General features: G+C 34.3%; 1 non-coding gene across 1 annotated transcript; it reads right to left on the reverse strand.

The window, feature by feature from the left end:
• Positions 1-7,111: 7,111 nt before the first annotated feature.
• On the reverse strand, positions 7,112-7,218 carry LOC127483324 (U6 spliceosomal RNA). Its single transcript, XR_007909522.1, has one exon. It is a non-coding gene; the product is annotated as a U6 spliceosomal RNA (small nuclear RNA).
• Positions 7,219-7,626: the final 408 nt, after the last annotated feature.

Here is a 7,626-nt window from a genome sequence, read left to right on the forward strand (position 1 = left end):
AAGAAATAAATAAGATCTGACAAATCTGAAGACATATTTTATTATAGACCTAATAAATTATTTATTAAGTCAAATAAATGGATAATTAACTCTATTTAAGGTGTCAATTAATAATATTTTAGGGGCCAGCACTGCCTGTAGTGCCGGCATCCCATATGGTCACTGGTTCAAGTCCTGACTGCTCCACTTCCAATCCAGCTCTCTGCCATGACCTAGGAAAGCAGTAGAAGATGGCCCAAGTCCTTGGGCCCCTGAACCCACATGGGAAACTGGGAAGCAGCTCCTGGTTCCTGGCTTCAGATCAGCATAACTCCGGTCATTGGAGACATTGGGGAGTGGACCAGCAGATGAAGACCTCTCTCTCTCTCTCTCTCCCTCTTTCTCTCTCCCCCTATCTCTTCCTCTCTCTCTGCCTCTGCCTCTCTGTAACTCTGCCTTTCAAATAAATAAATAAATATTAAAAATAATAATGATAATATTTTAAGGTAAGTCTGTATTGTATGAGGAGTCTGGGGCAGATAAGACTGGTTTGGATCTTGGTTCTAGTGTTTATTGACTATGACAATAAGAAAGTTATTTCTATTCCCTGAGCTTCATTCTTCTCATAAGCAAAAGGTTTAATGGCATGTCCAAAGATTTTGTAAGACTTCAATTTTACAATAAAAATAAGTCATATTATAAGTAACCAATCAATGTTGGCTTTAATTTAGAGTTATACAATTGCAGTTTTGATCATAGATAGCTTAATGTTTTTAAACAAACAACATATGTGCTTACTGAATTCTATGTCCCACTAATGCTTAGATTATGAAAATACTGTATGATTAGAGTTGAATTTGTTACAGAAAAGTAAAGCAGAGCAATTCTTTTTTCACAAGTCCCTTCAGCTGGTTATGTACAAGAACTGTGAATGCTTTATTATTGTTTACAAATGTTCTTACTCTTATCTATTGTTCCTGGTCCTGCTGATTGAAAAATTGAAAAAAAAAGATTGGATATTTTCATATGAGAATCTTACTTCCTTCTGTCTAAATTATTCTCAGAGCCCAAGTACATAAAAAAGATATAAACATATTTATATATAAGTATATAAAAAGAGATATATTTCTTTAAGTCACCAGAAAACCATACAGTGAAAATATCAATGTGCAATTGATTTGGAAATATGTGATCATAAACAATTTAGGAAAGGCCCTGAGAAGATAAGAAAAAGAATGCTAATTCTCAAGTAACTCTGAATAATTTCAATACCTGTCAATTGAGGCCTGCATAAAATGATTGTGTTCTGTTGCAGGAGAGACACTTTCAAAAATTATAAATACAGAATATGAAAATATTTTCAAAAATTATACCATAAAAAAGAAGACATAAAATTAGTAAATGTAATGATGGAACAGTAGAATAATATCTAAAGAAGAAAAGATATACCAAACCAATCTGCATCAAGAGAACAGACATGTTTGTGTGTGTATGTGTGTGCACTATAATAATAATAATAAATAAATAAGTTTTCTGTGGTGTGTTTTTACTGATTCACTTGTGGTTATTTTATTTCTTCAATTCAGTTAAACTTCCCTTTCATGTGTAAGGTAGAGCAAGGAAGAGAACCAAGGTTATCCAATTAAAGGGATCTACATGGCTTTGAGTCCAGGAAGAGATTGAGTAGACACATTCTCCCTATCATCTTGCTAAGTACAGGTGGAAATTCTGATCATTACATTAAATATCAGAAGCTTTGGAAAGGAAAAGGAGAGCAGATCATCTGGGGCTTTTAGGATTGGGGAACAACATAACATACATTCTCTGAATTTTATTTATACTGCATAATCCCACACCTGGTGTCAGAGAAGCCTATATCCTGAAAACCTGTCAAATGTTGACTCCAGAAATGATTTCCCTCTTTAGGAAAATGATCCAGAAAAGCACAGATTAGTAGGACAAAAGCATTTTACATAACACTCACCGTGCTGTAGCCAGACATCATCCATGAAACAGTGGCCACAACCTGACAGTTTTCAGCAAAGTTCTTTACCCATTGCTTGTGAAGGAGTTGGACAAGTTCAACTGAGTCATCGTTCCAAACAGGCGGGAAAGAAGCTGCCCCCCACCACACCAACCCAATGTCAGAAGGGTCCACACAGAAAACCGAAGAAGGTGCTCTCCTTTCCCAGCAAGTATGGCATTAGGGAAGTCAAGTGAAGAACTCGCCCTCTGCAGGCTCCCAACATTCTGCTCCTGCAAATATCCATAGATGCAAAGAGGGAAATATGGATTTCCTCCCCTCCAGAGCAGTAATGAAGCCACAGTTCCTATACCTTACTGATATGTTACCAATAAAGATGGGCTACAACGGAATCTTTAAATAAGATTCAGTCTCTTAACATAATAACCTGAATATGCAAGATGTGGTTGAAAAGCATTCATTTTAGTGTCAAGAAGTCCTTAACTTGAATGATAATGTTAGGTAGGAAGTCAGAAATGAGCTTATGTGTATGTGACAAAGGCCTAAGCAGCTGACATCTAGGTCCAGCATCCACATCTCAAAGTCATCCCCATAACCTTCCGGGTGCAGCCCAGTATCTGCACTTCAAACGCGCTGCCCCTTCTATCCAATAACCATCCTTCATCTAAGGCTTATCTAAGGCGATGCCAGCCAGGCTTCCCCCCTGTCTGATAACCTCAGGGGGGAAACTCGGAAAGGAATGTTTCATATTTAAATCCAAAAAGTCTTTTGCTCCAGGAGGAGAAGAGGCAGGAAGGCAAGACCCATCCCCTTAAATACCCCAGCCTCAAGGAGACTGCACGCTCAGCCCTCTGCCTCTTTGTTGAGCCGCCCACCTGATCAGTCCTGAAAAAAACGAGTAACCTCATGAAACAAAAACAACAACAATGACAAGAAACAGAAGTAATGAGTTGACCTAATAACAATACTTACTGTGCAGTTTCAGCATTGTTTAGCAGTCAAAAGACTAGATTCATAGATCAGTGGAACAGACAACAGATCCCAAATAACCAAATAGCAGTGAAAAGAAATCGACTATTGAGCTCACCACCATTTAGGTCTCAGGGGTTAACTGCTCCCTGTGTGGAACAAACATTGCCAATCAGCAAAATAGATTCTTAGATGTTAAGGATTATGTGTGGTGGGATAGAAGGGGATGGGTGTGACTATAAAGGAATAATACAAAAGATTTTTGTGGTGATGGAATAATTCTATATAGGATAACATTCAGTTCCTTGCAATAATTTTGTACACTTGTGACAAATTGCATAAAAATATGCAAATACAAAATACCTATGCTAATTTCTTATATTTAATGTTGTGCTGTAGTTACATAACAATTGAGGAGAAGGGGGAGTACTCACGAATATAAAACTTCACTGTAATTGCTGCAACTTCCTACAAATGTATATATTTTTCACAAAAGAAAAATTTCATTTTTCATTTCTTTTTATAGAAAGCTTATTTTTAATAAATATAAATTTTATAAGTACAAGTTTGGGATAATAGCAGTTCTTCCCCCCATAACCGCCTTCCCACCCCCAAGCCATCCCATCTCCTACTCAATCTCCCAGTCTCCCAGCCCATTCTTCATTAAGATTCATTTTTAATTATCTTTATATACAGAAGATCAACTCAATACTAAGTAACGATTTCAACAGACTGCACCCACAGACACAAAAAGTATACAGTACTGTTTGAAGACTAGTTTTACCATTAATTCTCATAGTACAACACATTGAGGACAGAGGTCCTACATGGGGAACAAGTGCACCGAAACTCCTGTTGTTGATTTAACAATTGACACTCTTATTTATGACGTCAATGATCATCCTAGGCTCTTGTCATGAGCTGCCAAAGCAAGGGAAGCCTCTTGAATCCACAAGCTCTGACAATATTTGGACAGGGCCATAATCACAGTGGAAATTTTACATCTTTTTTTTTTTTTTTCACTCAAGGGTAAATGGTAAAGGGTGAATATTTTTCTACTCTATGATGTAACATGTAATTCACTAATCAGAATTTGAGATTTTGTGTTAAGAACCTAGTTTCTGTATTTGTATTTGAATTAAGAAAAAAAACACTATTATGTTTAGTCAGTTTTACACAGTTCATAAATGAAGGCTAGGGAATAGGAGTCAGTGTCTTTAAAAAAGTATATCACTTTGATCCAAGATGCCACTTTAATGAAGTGAATGTATCCACAGCCATATTGTGGTCAAGTCAAGCCCTTGTAGAGTGTTTAGTTTTACTTTTAGGCAAGATGTTCCATAATTACAAACTAGATCAAAAAGGTTGATAGTACCAGGCAGATTATTTATGCATTTACCATTGTTCTAGCAGGGTGTTCTATAATTACAAACCAGATTGAAAAGGTTGAATGTACTGTTTAGATTAACTATGTCTTTACAGTAGTTCTATTTATATTTTATGTAGTTACTTCCTCTATTAGTGAGAATTTGGTTTCAAATACTTTTATGATATTATGGAATTATCTTTTGTTCCCTTTAAGTCTACTCAATTCTGCTTCATGTAAGCTGAAGGTGTGTTATTATACAAAATAATATTATAACTGCTAGGTCTTCCTAAAGAACTAAACTCTTGTAATGAAGTATCTCTGTTTATCTCTGGTAATAGTTCTCCTTTTTTTCCTTTTTTTGAATTTATTTAAGATACACAAATATCATGTATTTTAGGGACATAGTGATACTTCCCACCCCACTGATTCTTGCCCAAGATTCTGTACTTCTTCCTCCATTCTCTCTTATTCCCTCTCTTAATTTTTACAATGATCTGCTTTCAGTTACTTTATACTCACAAAATTAACCCTACACTAAGTAAAGAGCTCAACAAATAATAATAAGAAAAAAAAAACAAAACTGTTCCTCAACAGTACATACAAGGGCTGTAAACAATCATCAAATTGCAAAATGTCACTGTCACTCCTATATATTACACTTTTGGTACTCTCTTAGTTATCACAGTTAGAAAGCATATGCAATATGTCTTTTTGGGACTGTTTGTTTCCAGCTGAAACCATTTTGTTTCAAAAGACAGGATTTCATTATTTTTTACAGCTGAGTGGTATTCCATAGTAAGCATATAAAATATATATACATAGTAAACATAATACATATATATATATATATATATCATTATTTATTTATCCAGTCATCAATTGACGGACATCTGAGTTGGTTCATTATCTTAGCTATTGTGAACTGAGCTGCAACAAATATAGGGGTACAGATAATTCTTTCTTATGTCAATTTCATTTCCCTTGGGTAAAATCCCAGGAATGGGATTGATGGGTCATATGGTAGATCCATTTTCAGCTTTCTGAGGTGTCTCCATAATGTCTTCCACAGTGGCTGTGTTAGTTCACATTCCCACCAATAGTGCATTAAGTTACTTTTTCCCCCATATCCTTGCCAGCATTTCTTACATGTTGATTTCTGTATGAGAGACATTCTAACTGGGATGAAATGAAAGTTCATTGTGGTTTTAATTAGCAATTCCCTGCTGGCTAATCATTCTGAGCATTTTTTTTTTCCTGTGTCTATTGCCCATTTGAATTTCCTCTCTTGGAAAATGCCAATTCAAGTCCTTTGCCCATTTATTAACTGAATTTTTTGTTTTGTTGAGTTTCTTGAGCTCTTTATGGATTCTGGATATTAATCCTTTATCAGTTCCATAGTTTTCAAATATTTTCTCACATTCAGTCAGTTGTCTCTTCACTTTGCTGAATATATCTTTTGCAATGCAGAAGCTTCTCTGCTTGATGTAATCCCATTGGCCAATTTTAGTTTTGATTGCCTAAGCTTCTGGGGTCTTTTCAATCAAGTTTTTAACCTATGCCTATGTCTTGCAGAGTTTACTCAATATTCTCCTGTAATAATTTGGTGGAATCAGGTCACAGATTTTGATCTCTGATCCATTTTAAGTAGAATTTTGTATAAGGTGTTAAGGTAGGGGTCTTGTTTCATACTTCTGCATGCAGAGATCTCATTTTCTGAGCATCATTTGTTGAAGAGACTGTCTTTTCTCTGGGGATTGATTATAGTGCCTTTATCAAGGATAAGTTGGTTGTAAATGTGTGGGTTGATTTCTGGAATTTCTATTCTGTTTCATTAGTCTACATGTTTATTTTTGTTCCAGTACCAGACTATTTTGATTATATGTGCCTTTTAGTATGTCTTAAATTGGTAATGTGATACCTCTATCTTTGTTTTTGTTGTATAGGATTGCCTGAACAATTCAGGATCTCTTGTGTTTCCATATGAATTTTATCATCATTTTTTCTAAATCTGAGTAGAATGTCATTATTTTGATTGGGAACCCATTGAATATGTATATTGCTTTCTGTAGGATGGACATTTTGATGATATTAATTCATCCAATCCACAAACATGAAAGATTTTTCATTTTTCTGTGTCTTCTATTTGTTTCTTTAATGTTTTATAATTTTTCATCATAGAGATCTTTTACCTCCTTAGTTAAATGTATATAAAGCTATTTATTTTTTTCAGCTATGATGAATGCGATTGATCTTACAAATTTATTCTTAGCTGTAGAATTTTCTTGTATACAAGCGCTATTGATTCTTGTGTGCTAATTCTAAATCATTTCTTTTTACCAAAGTCTTTTATGCATTCCAATTATCTCTTAGTTGAGTCTTTTGGTTTCCAAATATACATAGAATCATGCCATCTGCAAGTAGATATGATTTTATTTCCTCCTTCCCAATTTGTATCCCTTTGATTTTTTTTTCTCTTGCCTAATGACTCTGGCTAAAACTTCCAGGACTATGTTGAATCGCAATGCTGAAAGTGGGCATCCTTTTCTGGTTCTGGATCTGAATGAAAATGCTTCCAACTTTTTCTATTCAATAAGATACTTGCTATGAGTTTGTCAAAAATTGCATTTATGGTTTTCTCTTGAAGTCTAAAGTACAGCACATCAATATAACTACCATAGCCAACTCATACTTTCCAAATTTATGAATATTTTTAATTTTTGATATAACATCTTTAATTTACATTATAGTCAAAACCTTATCACCCCACTAACTAAAGAATTCCACAAAGCAAAAAGACCAGAGTTCAGCAGAAAAGTATGGAACACTTCATGAAATTGCACCTCATACCTGTGCAGGAGCTATGTTGATGTTCTCTGTATCATTCAAATTTTAGTATTAGTGTTGTTGAAATGAGCACTACCAAAAATCTGTTAACATCCATTGACATTCAGTACATTTGTATGTTTATATTTAAAATATATATTTTTAAAATAATTATCTTTTATCTTGTGATACCTACGTAATTTTTCTTCACTTAATCCTAGTGAAAATTCTTTGAAATATATCTTCCCATATTTTGAAGCTGGCTAATTTTTGTATAACAATAAATTATGACTTTTAATGGTATCATTTACTCCTTTAATATTTAATGCATTTATAGAAACATTTGGGTTTGTGTTTACCACTTAAAAATATATTTTCTTGTCTTCATTCTTGTATGTTGTTAATTTAGTCTTGCTTTCATTATATCTTTTGGATTTTTTCCATGCAATTGCTTGAATGAATACATCATTGTTTAGTTCAATAGCATACATTATAATGACGT

This window comes from Oryctolagus cuniculus, chromosome 8 (genome assembly GCF_051225735.1).
Source record: "Oryctolagus cuniculus isolate XC-2025 breed Fujian yellow rabbit chromosome 8, ASM5122573v1, whole genome shotgun sequence".
NCBI lineage: Eukaryota > Metazoa > Chordata > Mammalia > Lagomorpha > Leporidae > Oryctolagus > Oryctolagus cuniculus.